At 38.6% G+C, this 25,350-nt stretch overlaps 1 protein-coding gene across 1 annotated transcript in view; it reads right to left on the reverse strand.

Moving 5' to 3' along the window:
- AGBL1 (AGBL carboxypeptidase 1) overlaps nucleotides 1–25,350 on the reverse strand; it is a gene marked incomplete at its 5' end in the record, with an annotated part of 707,101 nt that overhangs the window by 391,252 nt on the left and 290,499 nt on the right. The window lies entirely within an intron of this gene.

Consider the following 25,350-nt stretch of genomic DNA (forward strand, 5'->3'; position numbering starts at 1 on the left):
GCTGTCCTGCTGGGCGTGTCTCTCCACAGGCAGAAGAGGCTGCCTTAACTCCCCCTGCCAATTCCACCATGATGTGTTCAATCCAGTGAGCTGACCCTTTGGCTGGACAACTGCCATGTTTATGTTCTGGGGAACGGAAGCTGCCCATCTCTTCCAATGGCAGAGATACAATGCCCCTCCAACAAGTGTGAACCCTGCCATTTAGTCATTTGGTCCTTTCAGGGTTTATGATGGAGCCTGTTGGCACAGGTACCTGGATAGTCTCCTACAAGCATAGCTATATTACTGGCACACCTAACCTCCTATCATCTTCTATGGTTCTCAAAGTCATTAATTAAACAGAATTAGCCATTGGAAGGAGTCTACTCTATGTGCCTGTCTCTGCTCCAAAGGCCATAAACCTTATTTGGGCAGAAACTGGAGAGAGTTGTTGGATTTTCTTTTTCCTTTCTGTAGCATGAGCTGTCAAAAATTTTAGCTCCAAAGACAAAATACTAGGTCAATATGAAAAAAAAAAAGTCAGATTTTGACTTCAGTAGTTTAAAGGATCAATGATCAGTGACATCCAAATTCAAATATCCCAATAACGTATATAAACAACCATCAGTCTCAAAGCTACTTAATACAGACAGTCACATGACACAGTGACCACAATGATAGCCCTTTACAAAACAACTCCATGCCAGCAAGCCTCCATCTGCTAGATTGGAGCACATCATCTTTCTTGAGTTCATGTAGTCAGATGGTTGCTGGCCCTGGTCATCAATTATATCTCTAATTGTAAAGGTTAGGGCTTTACTCCATCTGTTCCTGACCCACACTCTAATATACAACCCTGACTCTGTTGTCCATTCCCGTCACTGTGTTGATCATGATGTTTCTTGAGCTTGTTTCCCATACCTGATTATTCCACTTAACTCTTGGCATCTCATGTCCTGATGAAAGGTACTTTATTCCAAAACCCCTTGGTTTCACTCTCACATATGAAAGTGTTTTGGAGGTTGGTTGCTGCTCTCTGGGTCCATTCCTAAGGCATCCATGCTACGGTGTTATAGCAAAAGGCCATGTTAAATACATGGTGAGTAGGTTCTCCATCTTGGTTTAGAGTATTAATAATGCTGTTCACTGGTTTTGTGTCTTGGGGCAATATACTGGACCCATTTCCTCACTAATAAGAAAACCAATCTTACAGGGTGGTCATGAGGAATAAATGAGATCATGGTCTATAAAATGCTTCACACACTGACTGAAATAATGTAAACATTTAACTCTCATTCACTATTATGAGTCCTGTTATCATTATTTTTATAATTCTCCATCCCACAGAAGGGGTAGGACAATCACACATGTCAGTTTAGCCCTTGATGACAGGTTATTGACCATAATCTAAATTTCTCCTTTCTTGATCAAGAAGACTTTTACAAAGAGATCTACTTTTGTGCATAACCAAATAATATATGAGCCAATCATGAGTGTATTATGTTCTTCTTAGCATTTCCGCAGTTGGGCAAATTCCCTTATTATTTTTTTAAATTACTCTATGCATTCCCCATGAAAAGAGTATTAAATTTCCTCACCCAAAATGCCTCAGATCCTGATGAATGATTTTCAAAGTATCTTTTACTCTTTTACTGTCATTATTATGCAGCCTAGGAACACAGTGTTTCCATTTCATTAAAATATAATATGTCTACACAGGAATCATAGGCAAATTATGGTGGAAAATGAGTCAATAAACTTTTATTATACCAGTCCTTAATGCTTTTATTAATATTGAAGAACTTAAAATTAAATTATTTCTAAAGCAAAATTTACTGCTGAAACTCCAGAGATAAAGCTGGCTAGGGCACCTACTAGAGGCCCCTTCAGTGTCCCATTGACTGTTCGTACCTGGGCTGTGTGCACCGATGTAAAAATCCTCCCTATGTAAACTGGACTTGCTTCTGTTTATACAACCTCTCTGCCATGGCTGCTTTAATGAATAAGGCATGAGGAATGCAACTCATTTCATGATGCCTGAAAAGAATGTGTATGTAGTAAAGTCTGGTTGTAGTTTGAAAATCTATGGATTTCTGTGCTTTCCTCAGTGTTGCTGTTTTTTAACTCCTATTCTTGGTCTTGATAATCTTAGTTGAATCTGGCTACACTGAAATTTACTCATTCATGTATTCACTCATTCATTCATTCTTTCAACTGATAATGCAGTAAATACTAAACTCTAGAGAAGAAAAGATGAACATTTCCCTACTTTCTTGGAGTTGACAGTCTTGGAAAAAAATCAAGATCAGCCATACAGGGCCATAAATACTGAGCCATCAGAACGGAGCCACCCATAGAGTTCACCTGAAAGGGATACCGTATCTAGTGTGGGTTTTCAGAGAAAGTCTGCATGGAGGAAACAAAAGGTCATTATCCTGGCCAGAGTTTTCAAATTTGTGACCCATGGATAATTATTAAGATATTTAACCAGTTCCAACATTTAAATATTAGCAGATCACACATGCTTCATTTTTCAAATTTCCAACTACTCCTGGAAATTAGTAACATCTAGCAACATGAGTTCCACATCACACATAGAAACAACCAGCTGGAGGTGAGATGCCACTGCCCTACATGTGCTTTCCAGTTACAGCATCCTCACTAGGCCCCTTTCACCTAGCAGCATTCCCAGCCTGGCCACTACAGACATTTCAGGGTGCCACTCCTAAGCAAGACTTAAATAACACATAAGATTTGGTAGGCAAAAGGCAGTGAGGGAGGGACAGAGTTGTTGGATAAAACATACAGTCAGTTAAATTTAACTTTTAGACAAATAGATAAAATTTTAGAAGAAATATATCCCATTAAATATTGCATGGGAAATACTTATCCTAAAACATTATCTGTTGCTTTTCTGAAATTCAATTAACTGGGTGTCCTGTATTTTTCCTTGCTAAATCTGGTAACCCTGGATGACTTGAGTGGAGTGAGGGGGGCTGGGGAGGTCATTCTTGATAAAGTGAATGGTATAAAAAAGTAGAGAAAGGGACAAAGCAAGTCCCTGAGTGAAGGAGTGTTCCAATCTGCTCAGAACATGTGACTACGGAGTACTGGGAGATAATGAGATAAAAAAAATAAGAGCTTTGTTATACTGGGCATTATATTGGGCATTTGGGGCTAGATCCCATGCAAAACAGTTTACCTAGATCAGCTTATGTTTTTCCCACAACCCATCTACATGTGAGACTTGGCTGAATTATATACTTTGTTCAATGACACCTGGTGATTGGGAGAGGCCAGATTTGACCACAGATGTCTCAAGCTCATCTACAGCCACCCATGATAAGAATGGAAGGGTAGAAGGAGACAGTCAGAGAGACTGGGAATTCTTAAGAGTAGGATTTGTACTTTTTTCAACTTTTCATCACCTGACCCCTAAGCTCTACCCCACAGTGCTCAGTTAGTAATAACTGAAATTATTACTGATGTTCTCGTAAAATGAGCAGCCACATAAGTCACTTACCAGGATTGAGATCATCTAAGCTGTGCCAGAATAGGTAGCAGGACCCAGCTAAGTTGGGGGAATTACATGAATACTGGGAGAAAAAGGAATAGAAAGGACAGAATAAGGCAGTTCCATGAAGACACAGGACTGTGGAGGAGGGACTGCATCTCAATCTGTTTCTTGAAACTATGGTGCTCAGTAAATGTCTCAAAATGACAACCCAGTGCAGCCCTGGAGCAGAAGCAATGGTGCCGCCATCTGATTTACAGCCCCCTCTCCCGTCTCTGTTGGAGAAGGAAGTAGCAGATCACTGGGCTAGTGCTCCACAAAAAGCTAATACTATTTTAATAAATACCAGGCCTTGAAGAGGAGAGATTAGGTCAAAGCACCAAATACTTAGAATTCTATATTGGACATCAACATCTACTATCAATGTTTCTCACTTAACTTCTCTAGAACATGCTTTAATACACATACTCAGTATCATCAAATGGAGATAATTTATAAAATTATGAAAACCATAGTCCATTCAGAACTCCTCTTTCTGGCAATGGTAACTAGGGGAAAAACTGGTTTTGAGGAAAATTCCTAAGAAGTCCAGAGTCATTTGATAGAAACAAAATTTTCTTTAAAAACCAACTTGTTCAGATCTCTCTGCAGATTGATGTTTTTTCAAGATTTGTCAAAGCCAGTTTGTTTTATTTTGTGGAGTTGCAGAGTCTTGAAAAAGATTAGAAGTCCTACCTTTGGCGATTACCTATACTTTATTCCCCCATAGTTATCTTCCAGAAACATAAGCAGATCCTCAGTGTCTCTGAATTTTATTCATACCTTCTTTCCTCAGTCTTTCTTTAGCTGATCCAAATAATTAACTTTGGGTACCTACTCCGTGTTAACACTGCTGATGTGCTTTATTTGTAAAATAATAATTTTGAGATCATGGTTGTCAACTAATATTAATTTATAATTCTTCCTATTAACTTAGTGTAACTGCCACTGGAGCAAAGGCCATGTCTCCGGTGTTTGTCACTCTATACAAGGCTTAGCCCAGCACTTGTCACTTAGTGGGAGCACGTCAATTATCTACTGAATGGATGGAAAATAGCTAGACTTTCTTTGCTTCCAAACTCTTCTTGCACAAAAAGCCAACCCTGGACAAGACCATCTTTCCCACCAAGGAACTTGCTCCCACAAACCCAATAGACACATTTATTCCATTTTATGTCTACTTTTTTCCTTAAATTTATGATACTCCATATTTGCCTATTTTATTACTTATTTTGAATGTCGTCTTTGGCTTGTCCTATGTGGCAGGCTTCCTCTTTCTCTTCCACTCCATCTGACTCTAGTGATGCGTAGTTTGGGCCAGAGATGGAACTTCCACTAACCTTAGTCACAATAGGATGACACTAGACCCCTCCTACACCCACTCTTCCTACCACTATAGAGAGGGGTAAGTCAAGAGTCATCTATATGCATATAGGGTTCAGAATTAAGGAGTTCAATAAGAAATGGGCCAGCAAAGGGGAGAGAGGAAAGGGTTGGAAGAAAAAATAAGAAGTTTCCATAGCAGTTACCCCAGGGAAACTCTGAATACCATCTTAGAGAAAGAAACTGAGGTCACCTTCCATATGGCAGAGTAATAAGACATGGAGATCACCTTCCTCCCCACAAATACATCAAAAATACATCTACATGTGGGATAACTCCTAAGAACACCTACTGAATGCTGGCAGAAGACCTCAGACTTCCCAAAAGGCAAGAAAATCCCCACATACCTGGGTAGGGCAAAAGCAAAAAGGAAAAACAAAGACAAAACAATCTGGATGGGACCTGCAACTCTGGGAGGGAGGTGAAGGGGGAAAAGTTTCCACACACTAGGAAGCCCCTTCACTGGCAGAGACGGGGGTGGGGGTGGGGGTGGGAGGGAAGCTTCGGAGCCACAGAGGAGAACACAGCAGGACGGGTGCAGTGGGCAAAGTGGAGAGATTCCCGCACAGAGGATCGGTGCCGACCAGCACTCACCAGCCTGAGACGCTTGTCTGCTCATCTGCCAGGGCGGATGGGGGCTGGGAACTGAGGCTTGGGCTTCGGAGGTCAGACCCCAGGGAGAGGACTTGGGTTGGCTGCGTGAAGAGAGCCTGAAGGGGGCTAGTGCACCACAGCTAGCCAGGATGGAGTCCGGGAAAAGGTCTGGACCTGCCTGAGAGGCAGGTTTTGGGGTGCGTGAGGAGAGGGGCTTCCTACTCCATGTGCCCACAGAAGGCAGAGGACCACCTAAGCAAGCTCCAGAGATGGGCATGAGCTGAAGCTATCATCTTGGACTCCAGAAACAGGCATGGACTGTTAACGCTGCTGCCGCTGCCACCAAGAATCCTGTGTGCAAGCGCAGATCACTACCCATGCCCCCCTGGGAGCCTGTGCAGCACTCCACTGCCAGGGTCCCATGATCCAGGGACAACTTCCCCGGGGGAACACATGGCATGCCTCAGGCAGCTGCAATGTCACGCCAGCCTCTGCCACCACAGGCTCGTAGTGCATTCCAATTATGACTACTGTACCCCTCCCTCTCCCCGACCTGAGTGAGAAAAAGAGCGCTAATCAACTGCTGCTTTAACCCCTTCCTGTCTGGGAGGGGAAAAGATGCCTGAGGGTGGCCTACAAAGAGGCAGGGCCAAAACCAAAGCTGAACCCCAGGAGCTGTGTGAACAAAGAAGAGAAAGGGAAATTTTTCCGTGTAGCCTTAGGAGCAGCAGACTAAACCCCCGAAGTCAACTTCATAAACCCTGCATCTGTGGAATACCTGAATAGACAACGAATGTTCCCAAAATTGAGGCGGTGGACTTTGGGAGCAACTGTAGACTTGGGGTTTGCTTTCTGCATCTGATTTGTTTTTGGTTTCATGTTTATCTTAGTTTAGTTTTTAGCACTTATTATCACTGGTGGATTGTTTATTGGTTTGTTTGCTCTCTTCCTTTTTCCTCTTTTGTGAGTGTGTGTGTGTATGTTTCTTTGTGTGATTTTGTCTGTTTAGTTTTCTTATACCATTTTTTGGGGGGCTCTATCTGTTCTTTTTCTTTTTCTTCTTCTGAGCCATGCAGCTGGCAGGGTCTTGGTGCTCTGGCCAGGTGTTGGGCCTGAGTCTCCATGGTGGGAGAGCTTAGTCCAGGATATTAGACCACCAGAGACCTCCTGGCCCAACGTAATAACAATCGGCAAGAGCTCTCCCAGAGATCTCTGTCTCAACACAAAGACCCAGCTCCAGCCAACAGCCAGCAAGTTCCAGTGCTGGATACCCCATGCCAAACAACTAGCAAGACAGGAACACAAACCCACGCATTAGCAGAGAGGCTGCCTAAAGTCATACTAAGTTCACAAACACCCCAAAACATACCACCGGACGCAGCTCTGCCAACCAAAAGGACAAGGTCCAGCCTCACCTACCAGAACATAGGCACCAGTCCCCTGTACCAGGAAGCCTACACAAGCCACTAAACCAACCTCACCCACTGGGGACATACACCAAAAACAACAGGAACTACAAAATTGCACCCTGTGAAAAAGATACCCCAAACACAGAAAGGTAAGCAAAATGAGAAGACAGAGAAACACACAGCAGATGAAGGAGCAAGGTAAAAATGCACCAGACCAAACAAATGAAGAATAAATAGGCAGTCTACCTGAAAAAGAATTCAGAGTAATGATAGTAAAGATGATCCAAAATCTCATAAATAGAATGGAGAAAATACAAGAAACGGTTAACAAAGACCTAGAAGAATTAAAGAGTAAACAATGAAGAGCAACAAGATAAATGAAATTAAAAATTCTCTGGAAGGAATAAATAGCAGAATAATTGAGGCAGAAGAATGAATAAGCGACCTGGAAGATAAAATAGTTGAAATAACTGTCACAGAGCAGAATAAAGAAAAAAGAATGAAAAGAATTGAGGACAGTTTCAGAGAGCTCCGGGACAATATTAAATGCATCAACATTCAAATTATAGGTGTCCCAGAAGAAGAAGAAAAAAGAAAGGGTCTGAGAAAATATTTGAAGAAATTACAGTTGAAAACTTCCCTAAAATAGGAAAGGAAATAGTCAATCAAGTTCAGGAAGTGCAGAGAGTCCCATACAGGATAAATTCAAAGAAGAAACATGCCAAGACACATATTAATCAAATTATCAAAAACTAAATACAAACAAAAAATATTTAAAGAAACAAGGGAAAAGCAACAAATAACATACAAGGGAATCCCCATGAGTCTAACAGCTGATCTTTCAGCATAAACTCTGCAAGCTAGAAGGGAGTGGTAGGACATATTTAAAGAGATGAAAGGGAAAAACCCACAACCAAGATTACTCTACCCAGCAAGGATCTCATTCAGATTCGATGTAGAAATTAAAAACTTTAGAGACAAGCAAAAGCTAAGAGAATTCAGCACCACCAAACCAGCTCTACAACAAATGCTAAAGGAACTTCTCTAGACAGGAAACACAAGAGAAGGAAAAGACCTACAATAACAAACCCAAAACAATTAAGAAAATGGTAATATGAACATACATATAGATAATTACCTTAAGTGTAAATGGATTAAATGTTCCAACCAAAAGACACAGACTGGCTGAATGGATACAAAAACAAGACCCATATGTATGATGCCTACAAGAGACCTACTTCAGACCTAGGGACACATACAGACTGAAAGCGAGGGTAGGTAAAAAGATATTCCATGTGAATGGAAATCAAAAGAAAGCTGGAGTAGCAATTCTCATATCAGACAAAAGAGAGTTTAAAATAAAGACTATTATAAGAGACAAATCAGAACACTACATAATGATCAAGGGATCAACTCAGGAAGAAGATATACAGTTGTAAATATTTATGCACCCAACGTAGGAGCACCTCAATATATAAGGCAAATGCTAACAGTCATAAAAGAGGAAATTGAAGGCAGCACAATAATACTAGGGGACTTAAACACCCCACTTTCACAAATAGACAGATCATCCAAAATGAACATAAATAAGGAAACACAAGCATTAAATGACACATTAGACCAGATGCAATTAACTGATATTTATATGACTTTCCATCCCAAAACAACAGAATACATTTTCTTCTCAAGTGCACGTGGAACATTCTCCAGGATAGATCATACCTTGGGTCACAAATCAAGCCTTGGTAAATTTAAGAAAACTGAAATCATATCAAGTATCTTTTCTGACCACAATGTTATCAGACTAGATATTAATTACAGGAAAAAAACTGTAAAAAATACAAACACATGGAGGCTCAACAATACACTACTAAACAACCAAGAGGAAATCAAAAAATACCTAGAAACAAATGACAATGAAAACATGATGACCCAAAGCCTATGGGATGCAGCAAAAGCAGATTTAAGAGGGAATTTTACAGCAATACAATCCTACCTCAAAAAACAAGAAAAATCTCAAATAAGCAACCCAATCTTATACCTAAAGCAATTAGAGAAAGAACAAAAACCCCAAAGTTAGCAGAAGGAAAGAAATCAAAAAGATCAGGTCAGAAATAAATGAAAAAGCAATGAAGGAAACAAGAGCAAAATCAAGAAAACTAAAAGCTGGTTCTTTGAGAAGATAATCATAATTGATAAACCATTAGCCAGACTCATAAGAAAAAAAGGGAGAAGACTAAAATCAACAGAATTAGAAATGGAAAAGGAGAAGTAACAACTGACACTGCAGAAATACAAAGGATCATGAGAGACTACTACAAAGCAACTCTATGCCAATAAAATGGACAACCTGGAAGAAATGGATAAATTCTTAGAAAAGTACAACCTTCCAAGACTGAACCAGGAAGAGACAGAAAATGTAAACAGACCAATCACAAGCACTGAAATTGAAACTGTGATTAAAAATCTTCCAACAAATAAAAGCCCAGTACCAGATGGTTTCATAGATGAATTCTCTCAAACATTTAGAGAAGAGTTAACACCTATCCTTCTCAAGCTCTTCCAAAATACAGCAGAGGGAGGAACACTCCCAAACTCATTCTATGAGGCCACCATCACCCTGATACCAAAACCAGACAAAGATGTCACAAAACAAGAAAACTACAGGTCAAAATCACTGATGAACATAGATGCAAAAATCCTCAGTAAAATACTAGCAAACAGAATCCAACAGCACATGAAAAGGATCATACACCATGATCAAGTGGGTTTTATCCCAGGAATGCAAGGATTCTTCAATATATGCAAGTCAATCAATGTGATAAACCATATTAACAAACTGAAGGAGAAAAACCACATGATCATCTCAATAGATGCAGAAAAAGCTTTTGACAAAATTCAACACCTATTTATGATTTAAAAAACCCTCCAGAAAGTAGGCATAGAGGGAACTTACCCCAACATAATAAAGGCCATATATGACAAACCCACAGCCAACATCGTTCTCAATGGTGAAAAACTGAAACTATTTCCTCTAAGATCAGGAAAAATACAAGGTTGCCCACTCTCACCACTATTATTCAACATAGTTTTGGAAGTTTTAGCCATGGAAATCGGAAAACAAAAAGAAATAAAAGGAATCCAAACCGGAAAAGAAGCAAAACTGTCACTCTTTGCAGATGACATGACACTATACACAAGGAATACTAAAGATGCCACCAGAAAACTACTAGAACATATCAGTGAATTTGGTAAGGTTGCAGGATAAAAAATTAATGCACAGAAATCTCTTGCATTCCTATACACTAATGACGAAAAATATGAAAGAGAAATTAAGGAACACTCTCATTTACCACGGTAACAAAAAGAATTAAAAACCTAGGAATAAACCTACGTAAGGAGACAAAAGACCTGTATGCAGAAATTTATAAGTCACTCATGAAAGAAATTAAAGATGATACAAACAGATGGAGAGATACACCATGTTCTTGGATTGGAAGAATCAACATTGTGAAAATGACTATACTACCCACAGCAATCTACAGATTCAGTGCAACCCCTATCAAATTACCACTGGCATTTTTCACAGATCTAGAACAAAAAATTTCACAGTTTGTATGGAAACACAAAAAAACCCAAATAGCCAAAGCAATCTTGAGAAAGAAAAACGGAGATGGAGGAATCAGGCTCCCTGACTTCAGACTATACTACAAAGCTACAGTAAGCAAGACAGTACGGTACTGGCACAAAAACAGAAAGATAGCTCAATGGAACAGGATAGAAAGCCCAGAGATAAACCCACACACATATGGTCACCTTATCTCTGATAAAGGAGGCAAGAATATACAATGGAGAAAAGACAGCCTCTTCAATAATTGGTGCTGGAAAACTGGATAGCTACATGTAAAAGAATGAAACTAGAACACTTCCTAACACCATACCCAAACATAAACTCAAAATGGATTTAAGACCTAAATGTAAGGCCAGACACTATAAAACTGTTAGTGGAAAATGTAGGCAGAACACTCTATGACATAAATCACAGCAAGATCCTTTTTGACCCACCTCCTAGAGAAATGGAAATAAAAACAAAAATAAACAAATGGGACCTAATGAAACTTAAAAGCTTTTGCACAGCAAAGGAAAGCATAAAGACGACGAAAAGGCAACCCTCATAATGGGAGAAAATATTTGCAAATGAAGCAACTGATAAAGGATTAACCTCTAAAATATACAAGCAGCTCATGCAGCTCAATATCAAAAAAATTAAAAAAACCCAATCCAAAAATGGGCAGAAGACCTAAACAGACTTTTCTCCAAAGAAGATATCAGGCCACAGCAGTGAAAGAACCGAGTCCTAACCACTAGACCACCAGGGAACTCCCATAAAATTTACCATTTTTAAGTGGACAATTCAGTGGCATATATACATTCATATTGTTGTGTGACCATCACCACCGACCATGTCTAGAATGTTTTCATCTTCCCAGACTGAAACTGTGTACTCATTAAAAACTAACTCTCCATTCCCCCTTCCCCTCCAGTGGCAAAAATGTCACCTGTTTATAAAACATGTAGGACAGTTTTTAAAAAGAAAAAAAAGAAAACAGGAATGAAAATTTTAATGTCAACATGTTTTTAATGTGGGACTCATATGTGCTTATGTGGAGATTTACTTGGGTAGAATAATGACCCAAAAAATGAATTTTCTTCCCTTTCTCTTCCCCTAGAAATTAAAAGAATAACCATCTGAGTTGTCCAATCAGTATTTTTCCCTGTGCTTCATATGTTTCAACCGAATGGATTTATGTTAGCTCAAAGGTCTTTCAGCACACATATTCAATCAAGAATGCTTACTATTGGACACACACCCTAATTTATAAGCTTCAGTAATTGTTGTGGCTGTGTGAGAAAAATAAATCCAGAACAATAGGACTGAGTGTTACGTGTTCATTTCTTCTGTATCTATTATAGCTGGATTATAAACCACTACTGGGAGGAAGCCTTGTCCATTTAATCAAGCTTTGCATACTACCTTGTATGAGCCCAGAAACACATCAGATATTGTCACAGAGGTAACGATATAGTTCCCCGATCAATTCCAACATTTTCTGATGCCAGATATTTTGGCAGCAGGTAGAAAAGTAGAGCAGAGAGAACCAACTAATGAATTCTATTTAAGAACATTTGATGAAAATGTTGACTGGCCCATGACTGATTTTATTCTTAGCGCTTAAATGTTAGTCAGTTTGAATGTTAATTAGCCATAATGACAAGAAGTGTCTTTTTATGATCCTCTTAAAAGGTATCCAGGGGCTAATAAGCAGTGGGTGTATCCCATAAATATAATAAGTAAATAAATTAGCATCAGTTAATTTAAATGTAAGCAAACTGCACTGTGAGGTCTTTCCTGTGCTCCTACTGTACTTCGCTTATTCTCCTCTCAGCATCGATTCTCCTCGCCTCATCAATTTCATGATCTAAACAGTATACTCCACAGCTGAGGAGCAAGGTCAGCTATTGAATTCAGTGTAAAGCAAGTGGACCTTTTTCACTTTTTAGATACATGTTGTCAGATAACTGGACAGTTAGAATAAAGGTCAAAGAAAATAAGAGTCATAAAACTCTACCTGGGTGGACAACTGGTTTCACGGGGTGATTAACCCAGATGGTTAGTACTGTCATCAAAAAGGTCAATTTGGTCAGGTAACTACCTAGACTCCGTTTTGTTTGAAAGCTGGAATGACTAGGTAAGTGAAGGATCAAATGTTTCAGCTACAGTAAAAAGACTGGCTGGATGTGTAGACAAGTCTTAAGATGCCTGTAGATTCCTCCACTGTCTGGGTTAACTAGAATTCTTTGCATTTGCCCCAGCTTGGGATGATGGAATAGCCAGGAAAGTCTTACAAACTGGGTCTCATAGCTTAGGCTTCATCAAGCATTGTCCCTAGGGGAAAGGGCTGCAGAGATAAATTCAAGGTACCAGAAAGGGAAAGAAGAGAGTTATCCAGGAAAGATGCTCTGTATATCCCCACCCCCTCCCTCCTCACTCCCTCAGTATTGGTTTCTGGATGTCCTAGTATATATGTTAGTGAATTCATCAAATTTAACAAAGAAAGGCTGAAGCTCAGAGACTGAGTGTGTATTGTTCCTGGCAGCATAGGCTGAGGGATGCCCTCCTGGAGGTGCCAGTGACCATAGAGCATATGCCAGAGTTCTCACAGGTCAGACCCCTACACAGGGTGAAACTTCTCTCTCCAAGAAAAGTGCTTCACACATCTATGTGTCAAGGGGAGGATTTTGGAGTAACTGGTTTCCTCAGATAAATATATTCCATTTAATGTTTCCCTGAGACTTGCTCCCAATCTAACGCTGATTTAATTTCCATGGAACATTCCTGAGCAGGATCTGCCACCATCCCCTTCTAGAAGGAGCTAAACAGGCCTATTTAGAAAGATGCTATCCATCCTGACTCTGTATAAAAGTCCTCTAACCATCCATTAAATATGTGGCCAATGGCCAAAAAGAAAGTGAAAGGAACTGCATCTGCTTTCAAGGAATTCACTCAGAATCCTCATCTCTCCAAGTCCAGCTGGGTCACTTCCACCTCGGTGCTACCAGGATGCTGACCATCAGCTTTAGCTGGTGCCTGTCAGACTTCCCTTTGCGTGAGCCACAGCTGAGCCACCCTTGGCCATTTTGTTCTGCACACTGTCAAAGTCAGCCTTGATGAGAGCACCAGAATGGATCTGCAGCGTGGCCCCTGGTGGCCCTGCAGCCTGGCCCCTCGCCAGCACCCTGAGGGAGTATGGGGACAGGGGTCATTCCCATCAGTGGGGCCTGTCCCTAGGCTGACATACTGGCTTACATCTGCCAGAAGCCCTCTCCTCATTATTCTCAAAAAAATTCTTTCAATTTTTCCTGCCACCAGACCCAGGAACAAATTAAACCCAAAACAGAATAGCCTCAGGCCTTAGATCTCCTGACCTCCTTCAGGTTTTTATCTAACTAAGCTCTTCTTTATCTCTGCAATCTTTGGTGGTGACCTGATATTATTTAAGTGAATAACATTGGTCAGAAAGAGTACAGTATAGAAATGGGGGAAAAAAGATGGTAACTCTACAGTGGAGGAACCTGAAAAACACCAACTCAGCTGGGTCAACATCAGTAGCAGGATGTCAGTTAATAGAATTACCTTTAGTATGATGTGATGAAAATGACTTTTTACCCATGAAAATGACTTTTTATGGGTTTTACCGATAACCCCAATCTAATCATGAGAAAAATACCAGACAAATCCCAATTAAGGGACATTCTGCAACATACCTGACCAGTACTCCTTACAACTATAAAGGTCATCAAAAACAAAGTCCAAGAAACTCATAGGAGATATGACAACTAAATGTAATGTGATGTCATGGATGGGGTCCTGGGACCAAGAAACAACAAAAAAAAGTACATTAAGTAAAAGCTAAAGACATCTGAATAAAGTAGGTTTTGGTTAATAATAATATATTAATATTGGGTTATATTAATTGCAATTTGACGCATGCATAGTTGTTTGTCATGAGATTGGATGCTAGGGCAAGCTACTCACAAGCCCCTCAGCTGGGTCCTAGACAAACAGAATCTTGAGCCACAAGCTGAAGCTCAGTTCTGGGAGCTGAGCAACACTGAAGACCCCAACTTGGGGGAAGGTGGGGAGGGTAAGGGGTGAGTCCCCAGGCTCCAGGGCTGTATGATGGGAAAGGAGATTCAGAACTGTTGTGGATTTCAGTGCACAGTCCTAGAGCCCCAGGATATTCAGCTCTGCTGAAAGAAGGGAAGCATTTGAGGTTATTTTAAACTGCCTGCCCCATGTCAGGGCAACCAGGAGTCTCAACGGAAGATATGATAAAAGGTAGGCTCCAGGAAGTCAAAGAAGGAGATCACATCAACCAGCACCACAGTAGGGTTCTAATGTAATTATTACAATTCAGTCCCCAAGCTGATACAGTCTATTAAGTAAGCAGTAACATTTTTAAATGCACATGGAAACTGTATTAGAAAGGAAGAAATAAAGCTGCCACTATTTGCAGATGACATGACATTGTATATAGAAAACCTTAAAGACTCCATCAAAAAACTGCTAAAACTAATAAACAAATGCAGTAAAGTTGCAGGATAAAAGTCAGTAGACAATCTGTTGTGTTTCTTTACACTAATAACAAACTATCAGAAAGAGAAATTAAGAAAACAAATCCATTTGCAACTGCATCATAAAGAATAAAATACCTAGGAATAAACATCACCAAGGAGGTGAAAGTTTTGTGTATTGAAACTACAGACATTAACGAAAGAAACTGAAGGACACAAATAAATGGAAGGATAGTCCATGCCCATTGATTATAAGAATTAATATTGTTAAAATGTCCATACTACCCAAAGCAATATACAAATTCAATGCAATCCCTATCAAAATTCCAATGGCATTTTTCATAGTAATAGAACAAACAATCCTAAAATTTGTATGGAACCACAAAAGCAATCTTGAGAAAGATAAACAAAGCTAGAGGCATCAGGCTCACTGATTTCAAACTACATTACAAAGCTTGGTAATTAAAACAGGTATGGCATTGACATAAAAACAGACACATAGATCAATGGAATAGAACAGAGAGTCCAGAAATAAACCCATGCATATATGGTCAATTAATTTATGACAAAGGAGCCAAGAACATATGGTGGAGAAAGAACAGTCTCTTCAAAAAATGGTGAATGTGAAAACTGGGCACAAGCAAGAGTGAAACTGGACCACTATCTTACATCATACACAAAAATTAACTCAAAATAGATTATAGATTTGAATGTAAGACTTTAAACAAAAAAACTCCTAGAAGAAGAAGAAAACAAAGGCATTAAGCTCCTTGACATAGGTGTTGGCAAGGATTTTTTTTTTAATCGGACACCAAAAGCAAAGGCTACAAAAACAAAAATAAACTAAAACTGAAGTGCCTCTGCACAGGAAAGAAAACCATCAACAAAATAAAAAGGTAACCTACTGAATAAGATAAAATAATTGTAAATAATATATCTGATAATGGGCTAATAACAAAAATATATAAAGAACTTGAACAACTTAGTAGGAAAACAAACAAACAAAAAGAGTATAAAAAATGGGCAGAAGATGCAGATAGACATTTGTCCAAAAGACACACAGATGGCCAACAGGTACGTGAAAAGATGCTCAACATATTAATCATCAGGGAAATGCAAATCAAAATCACAGTGAGATAACAACTCACACCTGTTAGAATGGCTATTATCAAAAAGACAACAAATAAGAAATATTGGTGAGGATTGTGGAGGAAAGGGAGCCCTTGTGCACTGTTGGTGAGAATATAAATTGGTGCAGCCACTATATAGGGAAAACAGTATGGAGGTTCATTAAAAAATTAAAAATAGAACTGCCATATGATCCAGTAATCCCACTTCTTGGTGTTTATTCAAAGAAAATTAAAGCTTATTCTAAGAGATATATGCAGCCCCATATTCTTTGTAGCATTATTTACAACAGCCAAGATGTGGAAACAACCTAAGTGTGTCGATGGATGAATGAATAAAGAAATTTTATATGTATATGTATATATAGAGGATTTTAATATTGCCTCTCCCATAGGGTTGTCATCATAATTAAATAGGCTTTTATAATATTAAATGTCTAGCACTATTCCTGTCACATAATAAACACTGCCATTAAGAGTCCTTTTTTAACAGAAACAGATTCACAGACATCGAAAACAAACTTATAGTTACCAAAGGGGAAAGGGTGGGGGGAATAAATTAGGAGTTTGGAATTAACAGATACACACTACTATATATAAAATAGATAAATAACAAGGACTTACCGTATAGCACAGGGAACTATATTCAATATCTTATGATAAACTACAATGGAAAATAATCTGAAAAAGAATATATGTAATATATATAAATATATATATATAACATATATATATAAAACTGAATCACTTTGCTGTATACCTGAAACTAACACATTGTAAGTCAACTATACTTCAATAAAAAAATTAAAAAATACAAGAATCCTTTTTTAAAAATATGTTAACTCAAAGTTAAACTATAATCCAACCTTACTTCCTCATAAATCCTATAAAATCCTTATTCTTTCAAAGTCCAGCCTGAAACCCTACTTACTGCCTGTGATACTTCTGTTGTTCCTCTTAAACAAAATTAATTCAATGTGCCTCTTTTCTGCTTGCACAACAACTTACTGATGCAGACATTAAAATGTGTATTATGCTGTGTGGCTATTAATGATTAGCTCTTCTGGGTCTGTCTCTCAAGCTTGATTATGTGCTTTCTAGGACTAGATTATGTCTGTGCTTCCCTAAGATCTAGACCAGTGTCTAGCACTTGAAAAAAAAAAATATATATATATATATGTTTCTTCAATCTCTAAATTCCACCTTGGGGTGCTGAGTAAATCCTGAGTCAAGAAAATCCAATATATCACAACTAAACCCTATGCACTGAAATAATGACTTGCATTTTGTGGGCATTCTCCCAATACACAACAACGTAAATATTATGCTTTAGTTTTCAGAGTCTTACAAATTGCAAGATTTGGTAAGTCAAAGCAGACACTCTATTTCCGAGAAAGAAATGCTGGAATCAAAATAGGCTAGATTTCATTGCACTGATCTCCCAGAAAAGCAACCCCAAACTCAGTCACTGAAGGCTAAAGAGCTGTCTGAACTCCAGGCAAGTGTGGGCAAGAGTAAAGAATATTCATCAAAGTCAGTATTGTTATTTGTTGCAACATGGATTTTTCTTAGGTTCCATTTTATTTATGTCTCTGGCTACCTTGGCATTATTCACAGCAAAGCGCAAAGGCAATGATAAGAAGGATGCCTGATTGCACAAACAACATGTCCTGTGAGGAATTCATTTGCCTGAAATAAAATGAAAAATGCAGACATAGTTCAAGGTTATATTCACCCACATAGTGAGAACAGACCCTGAAATTATAAGGCTATGAGTATCTGGGAGAGTAAACCTTTCACGTTGATTCCTCAGAGATGAATTGAAGTTATGATCCCAGGCAGCATTTGTTCAACACTTGGCTGCTGCCCTATCTGTCAAATTTACGTTGTAAGTCTGCTGAGTCCAGCTATAATTTTCAGTTTGATAGTGTGGTTGACAGTCTATTATGCTCAATGCATTTTTTTAAACTTTTACTTTCAAAGAAAAATCACAGCTTTCTTACTCTTTTCTATTTATCATGCATATATTGCCAAGGTAAAGTTTTAGAATTTTTTTTCAATTTCAGTGGGGTAGAATAGACCCACTCCATACAGCTCTGCCACAAGGCTGGCCCTGGAGGAAGGCAGAGGCAAAACTCCCAAGTTTGACATGTTTTAAGCCAGCACTAGAGATACAAGTACATGTCTATTTTCCCATGGCTCTGGAGTACGACAGGAACCTCCCAAAAGAGACTATCCTGCCTTCTATTCCAGACCTAAGGTTCTCACGACCTAGTGACCCAGGGAATGAGTACCCTTGGCAATGCCTTTGTGAGGGGGCACAGTGAAGCAGAAGGACACTTAACCCTCTGTGAAGTTAGCAGCCATAGCTCCCCTCCTAGGTCTGTTCTGTTTCTCAGTCTTCAGTTGTCCATGGCTTCATTCTCTGAGACTACCTGCTCTGGAATACACTAAGAAAATCAGGAAGAGAAACCTTTCAATTATGCTTTTTCTTTCAGTGATCACTGAGAACATGAGCCTCCAAATATGCAAAGGCATTTAATCACAAGGCAAGAAAGGGTTTCATTCAAGCTGCATGTCCATTGACAGATGAATGGATAAAGTTGTTTTATATGTGTGTATATACACACACATACACACAATACAATGGAATATTATTCAGCCATAAAAAAGAATGAAATAATGCCATTTGCAGCAATATGGATGGACCTAGAGATTATCATACTAAGTGAAGTAAGTCAGAGAAAGACAAATATCATATGATATCACTTATATGTGGAATTTTAAAAAATGATACAAATGAACTTATTTACAAAACAGAAACAGACTCACAGACATAGAAAAAAACTAGTGGTTACCAAAAGGGAAGAGGAATAAATTACAAATTTGGGATTAACAGATACACACTACTATATAGATAAAAAACAAGGACCTACTGTATAGTCCAGGGAACTATATTCAATACTTTGTAATAACCTATAAGGGAAAATAATCTGAAAAAAGAATATATATATACACACATATATGTGTGTGTATGTATAACTGAATCACTTTGTTGCATGTCTGAAACACTGTAAACAATTATACTTCAATAAAAAATTAAAAATGTAAAAACAAGAAAGCGCTTCATGTACCTTGCTGCTTTTAGAAAGACTTAGTTCATCCCTAACATCCCAGGCAGGTAGGAATCCAAAGTACTCTTTTTTTTTTTTTTTTTTTTTTTGGTGGTATGCAGGCCTCTCACTGTTGTGGCCTCTCCCGTTATGGAGCACAGGCTCCGGACACACAGGCTCAGCGGCCATGGCTCACAGGCCCAGCCGCTCTGCGGCATGTGGGATCTTCCTGGACCGAGGCACGAACCCGCATCCCCTGCATCGGCAGGCGGACTCTCAACCACTGTGCCACCAGGGAAGCCCTAAAGTACTCTTGAAGACCTTCAGCTGTTATTCTGTGAACTCTGCTGTTAACCCATCCTCATGAGTGGCAATGCCTATGGTGAATATATGAGCCCTTAGTTCTAGTCATAATCTTCCCCATTTCAGATTTTCTCTTGCTTCATTTTCTCAGAGAAAAGGTAGAATTCAAATCAATGCATTGAACAACAATTAAGCACATATTAAAAACACAAAGCGTATCTTCTACTCAACACTGTCCCTGAACAGGACACTAAGCAGTAGATTATTTCCAAGTATAGCAGTTAAAGCACTCAGTGTATATAGAAAAAAGATGAGAAGGAAAATGGAGAATGTTAAAAGGAAGATTTAGATCTGACCTTCCCTAGAGTATTTCTCTTTAACATTTTCCGCCCTACTTTGAGGTACTTAATCGTAATGGATACGGTCCCTCAAGCCAAGGTATTGCTGTCGGCACCGAGGGGCACCAAAAGCTTCCTCTTTGTCCGACTCTGTTGTACAGTTTTCTACCCAAGGCTGCCCTTGATGAGAGTTCCAAATGCCCAGAATTTCATTTGGATTTGTGGACAATTCTACCTTCATGTTAGCTCAGATTTTCAGATCCCTCCCTTTTAATGAGTTTATCTAGGACCCCTTTTATGCTGATAGAATTGAAAAGTATGCTGGTCTAGGGGACAAGACATCCAATGGCTACTGGCAACACTGGATCCCAGTATCATCACCCATAAAATGGAGGACAGAGATCCCTGGAGTATTTCAGACCCCTTCTATTTTGTATTTTACTTCTGTCTATAAGGTCAGGAATAAGAAGGGAAAAGGGAGAAGGTCTTTGTCCTTATGCTTTGCCAACTTCTATTATTATGTTCACCGTGTTTGGATCCCAAGGAAAGTTTAGGAATGTGAGTTTCAATTCTCGGAGAAGACTCAGCTAGTAAGAATTGGTCCAATCAAAGGCAGAAACCGCCAGTGCTAGAGTCTAATAAGTTGTGACTCTATTAGCCCCTTTCATGTGGCCACAAAATACATCATCCGTACTTTTGAGAGTAAAACGGTATACTGTTGAGTAATCACACTGGGAAATCAGGTATAAACAGGGATCGCCCTTGAAAACTGGTATAAATTGTCAAAACCATATGAATGGTCACCCTTGCTAAATGCTAATGGGGGTTTTCTTAAAACCATGCACAAAAATTGCAGAGCATATTTTATAATAAATTATGGGTCTAAATGTTTAACATGTATTGAAAAAAAATAAAACAAACTAAAAGACACTGAATGGCAGTATAAAGCTGGAAATGTCATTTAGGACTCTGGAGATGTCCTGGTTTGAAACTCATAGAAATATTGCCCAATTAATGACCTCCAGTATGTACAAAAATATCTTATGAAAGACACTAATATTCATCCCTGTACAATTTCTGTTTCTTTGTTATGGATATTACAAAAAGGTCTAGCACATTTGTCATCACCCTTATAAAATGAAGCTTTTATAATTTCATCCCATGAACTGTTCCTCTTTTTCCTCCTTCCCATGAAAAATATTTCTATGGAGTGTCTACCCCAGGAAGGATTTATCAATTCAGTCAAAAACAGAGTAATATAGTGACAAGGAAAACATGAAGTACACTTCTTTCCTTAAATGATCACCATGTGACCCAAAGTAAATAAAATAAATACGAAGAACATAGCAAAACAGACAAAATAAATAACTGAGTAGCCCCACTTGGGCAGCTTTAGTACGGGATCCATGAGGATTTCAACTGACGTGTGCATTTATATTGTACTGCATTCTCTGAGCAGAACAGGCCTCCTTCAGGCCGTGTTTGGCAGGGGTATAACTCATTCCCACTGCTTGCTCTGGCCACCATATCTGAGGCTTCAGTTGTCAGCTGGCCCAGCTGGCTGAGGTTGAAGTTACCCAAAGGAATCCTTTTAATTAGGACTAAAGGAAGGTATACAATGTTGTTCATGTGTGGATGAACCCATACTATGGAACCACATGCAATTAACTTTTGGGTTTACTTAAACAAATGGCTGATTATATATATATATATAAAACAGCCAAAAACTGCCTAAGATAAAAGGATACATTTTTCATAACATCTCACTATCAAAAATGCTCAGGCATCTTTAACCATGGCCATTTTTAAGTCTTTTGTCATTTACAGACAATTCTGGGTGTACTCTGATGCTTTTGCAAAAATGTTCCTACAAAAGGGTTTCATCTTCAAGGAATTCATGGAAAAGACTCTGACAAGGACAGGTTTCTGGTAACTGACTATACTGCTGAACTGAATGAATAAGCATTTTCAGAACTCTAATGGAAAACTGATGAATTCATAAAAGTGCTAACAAAAGATCAAAATGAAAAAAAATTTATTACATGGGACTGAGTGAACTGATTTTGATTATAATCAGTTATTATTATTAATGAAAAATTATAATTTTTGTGACTTTCTGTTTGCATAACAAAAAATTATGACTTCTGTTAACAAATGAATTACTTCTATATTTCAACAAAATTCTTTTAGAATCTTTATGTTTGGCATGATATAAATTTTGATTTTGTGTTCTATATTGCATTGTATCTTTATATATGGGATACAAATAATTAGTAAGCATTATTTCATTCCCATTTTTGGATAATTTACTATTCCTTAAAAGAAATGATATAAATTAAAAAAAAAACTGCTCAGGCATCCTTTACAATCTATGATCTAATACACACACACACACACACACACACACACACACACACAATGATATAGTTCTCTGATTAAGATGACTTACAGACAGTTTTCCAAAAGAATAAGTAAAATCCTTTGACAGATCTGGTTAAGGATATTTTCTTTGTCCTGGATCTCTCAGAATCCCCTTCCTTGGTGAAGCTGAAGTTGGCCCTAGATTGTCCACTGAACTTTTTTGGACCCCATGCTGATTTGTCCCCCACCCACCTGTGGCAAAACTGATATTCCCTTATATAAGGTCTTTGACATTAACTTCAGAGATTTCTCAGTCTTTCTGTTTACAAATCTTCAATGTTCAAGCTCTAAGTACAAAGTCTTAGCTTTATTTCTATATTGGCTCCTGTTTTCTACTACATGTGTTCTGCTACATATGTTCTACTGGATACTAGAGATATGGTCAAATTCACCTCTAGTGGATGCTTTGAAAAAAATGTTTGCTGCTTCTCACATGGAGATGGCTTCTTCCTATCTCTTTTGGTGAGTTCTCATCATATGTATTATTTTTATGTTTCCATTCTCTCTCTCTCTCTCTCTCACACACACACACACACACACACGTATATATGCCCATACTCATAACCTCTCTCCATAATCCTCTGATAGTATGACTGTCACAAAGGTTATATAGACAAGTAGCATACTACTGACCTATTTTCAGAATTATCTAATTTATTAAAAACACAAACTCCTAGGCCCCACCTATGCTTCCTGAATCAGAAATCAGAAACTCTAAAGAGGTGACCCTGGACTCTGTGCTTTTAGAAAGCTCCTCAAGGCATTCTGATGATCAACCACATTTTAAAATCACTGATATAAATTTCCAGAATTTTAATTGGAGTAGAAAACACTTTTAGTAGAAAAAGTCTCTCACACAATGACTTTAATCATTGATTTTAAGTTGCTCCCCAAGTTATATTAATATATATATTAATATATTAATTTTGGAATTTTGCTGTTTACCTCCCTCAAGCTTACCACATGTGGTCAACATTTTCATATTAAAAAGTGCCAAAGATATGCAGGACATATATTTTATAACGTGTCACACATCAAAAAATGTTCAGACAATCTTTACAGTCTATGATCTAATCGTATCCAAGAAGGAGCTCTATTGGTACTAAAGAGCATTAAGTCAATAGAAGTAAAATAAAGAATTTTCTAGATTAAAATACCTGAAGCCACAATGCTTTTGACCCATGTGTATCATTCAGTTCAGTGACCTAAGGTCAAAAGAATTGCAGTTCTCATGCCCTTAGACTAAATAATCATCCTGATAAGCATAGTGCATGGTCTGTTCTGGGGACAGGGAAAACAAATAACTGCAGTACCTAGAGATGCCTCTAAGTTTGAGTTAGCCTAAGTCAAGAGGAGCTGAGGTCTCCTCTTCACTTTTCAAAGGCTCTGGCTGAGCCCACCTTTAGCCTGAGACAATGGCAGTCATCTATGGAGAATTCTGAACAAAACCGAAGATGGACAAGTACCCTTCCATTTGTGAAAAGGAGAAAATGGCAGATGAAGTCAGCGAGTCTGACACTGACCTTCAGCAAACTTCTGGGACACACTTAACAGGGAAGTTTGGGGCTGCCCAGAAAAGGAAGCAGAAATCATAGAAACCAGAGCCTATCACCAAGAACAACTTAGGAAATTATTCCAGCTGTGCCAACCCAACTTCATTTCACACTTTGACAGGTTATTAGGTAAGGAGACAGTTTAAGAGGCCTTCAGTGAGTAATTTGCAAGCATCTCTCAAGATACCCTTGCATGTTATATAAAGAAAGATAGGTTCAATGGCAGCACTCAAATAGATTAGAATGTGGTTGAATGATCGTAACTAAATGGACCTATGTTTTGGATGATATGTATTCACTCAAGTTCAACAAATGTATCAATAGCTGGTAAAAAGATAAAAGAAATTCTTGTCCGTGCTGAAGACTCCATGTAAATTAGAACAGAGGCAAATGAAATGGATGGCAGGTTCAAGATCCAAAGTGGTTTCATAAGAATGGAATCTAACCAGATGAAACTGGAATAAGTGTGAGTTCAAGCACTTGGTCCATCCAGATCCACTACACAGTGTTGTAGCTGGAAACATTCATGCTAATGGCAATTAGTATAAAAAAGGAGTTGGAGACTCTACTTGACACTAAGTTGAAAATGAGTTAGCAGTATGATTAGGCCATCAAAAGACCTTAAGACTTCATGCTTCAGACTTGTTTAATAGCAGTTGGGTTTTGAGAATGATAATGGTGGTTATCCGGGAATCCCACTGTAATAGAGACCTAAATATTCCTAGACTCTAAGCATGTTGGCTTTCTCCTATAGAAAGCTCTTACACCCTCTTACCTCTACTGTCCCACACATGCTTTGCTCCTGGCTAACTCTTCCTTCAGCTCCCAATGCAGATGCCAAAGGAAGTTGTCCCTGACCCCGATATTAAGTTACGCACCCTTCCTCTGAGCATCCCTACAGCTAACAGCTATCAGATCACTTCTAACACTGAATTATACTGTGTTTAATTGTCTTTTTCCACCTCTACACCATGAACAGCTTACTCTGCTCATTGTTACATCACAGGTTTACCAGATGTTCAATAACCTTTTAGTGAATTAATGAGTGAGGTAATTCAGAGAGTAATCAGGATAGTGGAAGAATAAAAACACACATCACAAGAGAACTAGAAGGAACTAAAGATGCTTACCCTGGAGAAACGAAGCCTCATGGGAGTGATGTGAGGGCAGTTTTCAATTAGGTAATGGTCTGAAGAGGATTGATTCAGCTTATTCTACATGACATCGAGGACAGAAGTTTCAAGGAAAGATATTTTAGCATGGTTCAAGAGATGACTTGCTAAAGGAATATAGCAGTTAAATAAATTCCCATGAGATAAAATAAGTTCATACACTACAGACCTGCTAAAGCACAGAATATTTGGCTACATGGCAGGAAGGCCGTAAAGGAATATCAAACACGAGATGGGAAGCTGGACTAAGTGCTAAGTTCCTTAATATT

Source organism: Delphinus delphis, chromosome 2, assembly GCF_949987515.2.
Source record: "Delphinus delphis chromosome 2, mDelDel1.2, whole genome shotgun sequence".
NCBI lineage: Eukaryota > Metazoa > Chordata > Mammalia > Artiodactyla > Delphinidae > Delphinus > Delphinus delphis.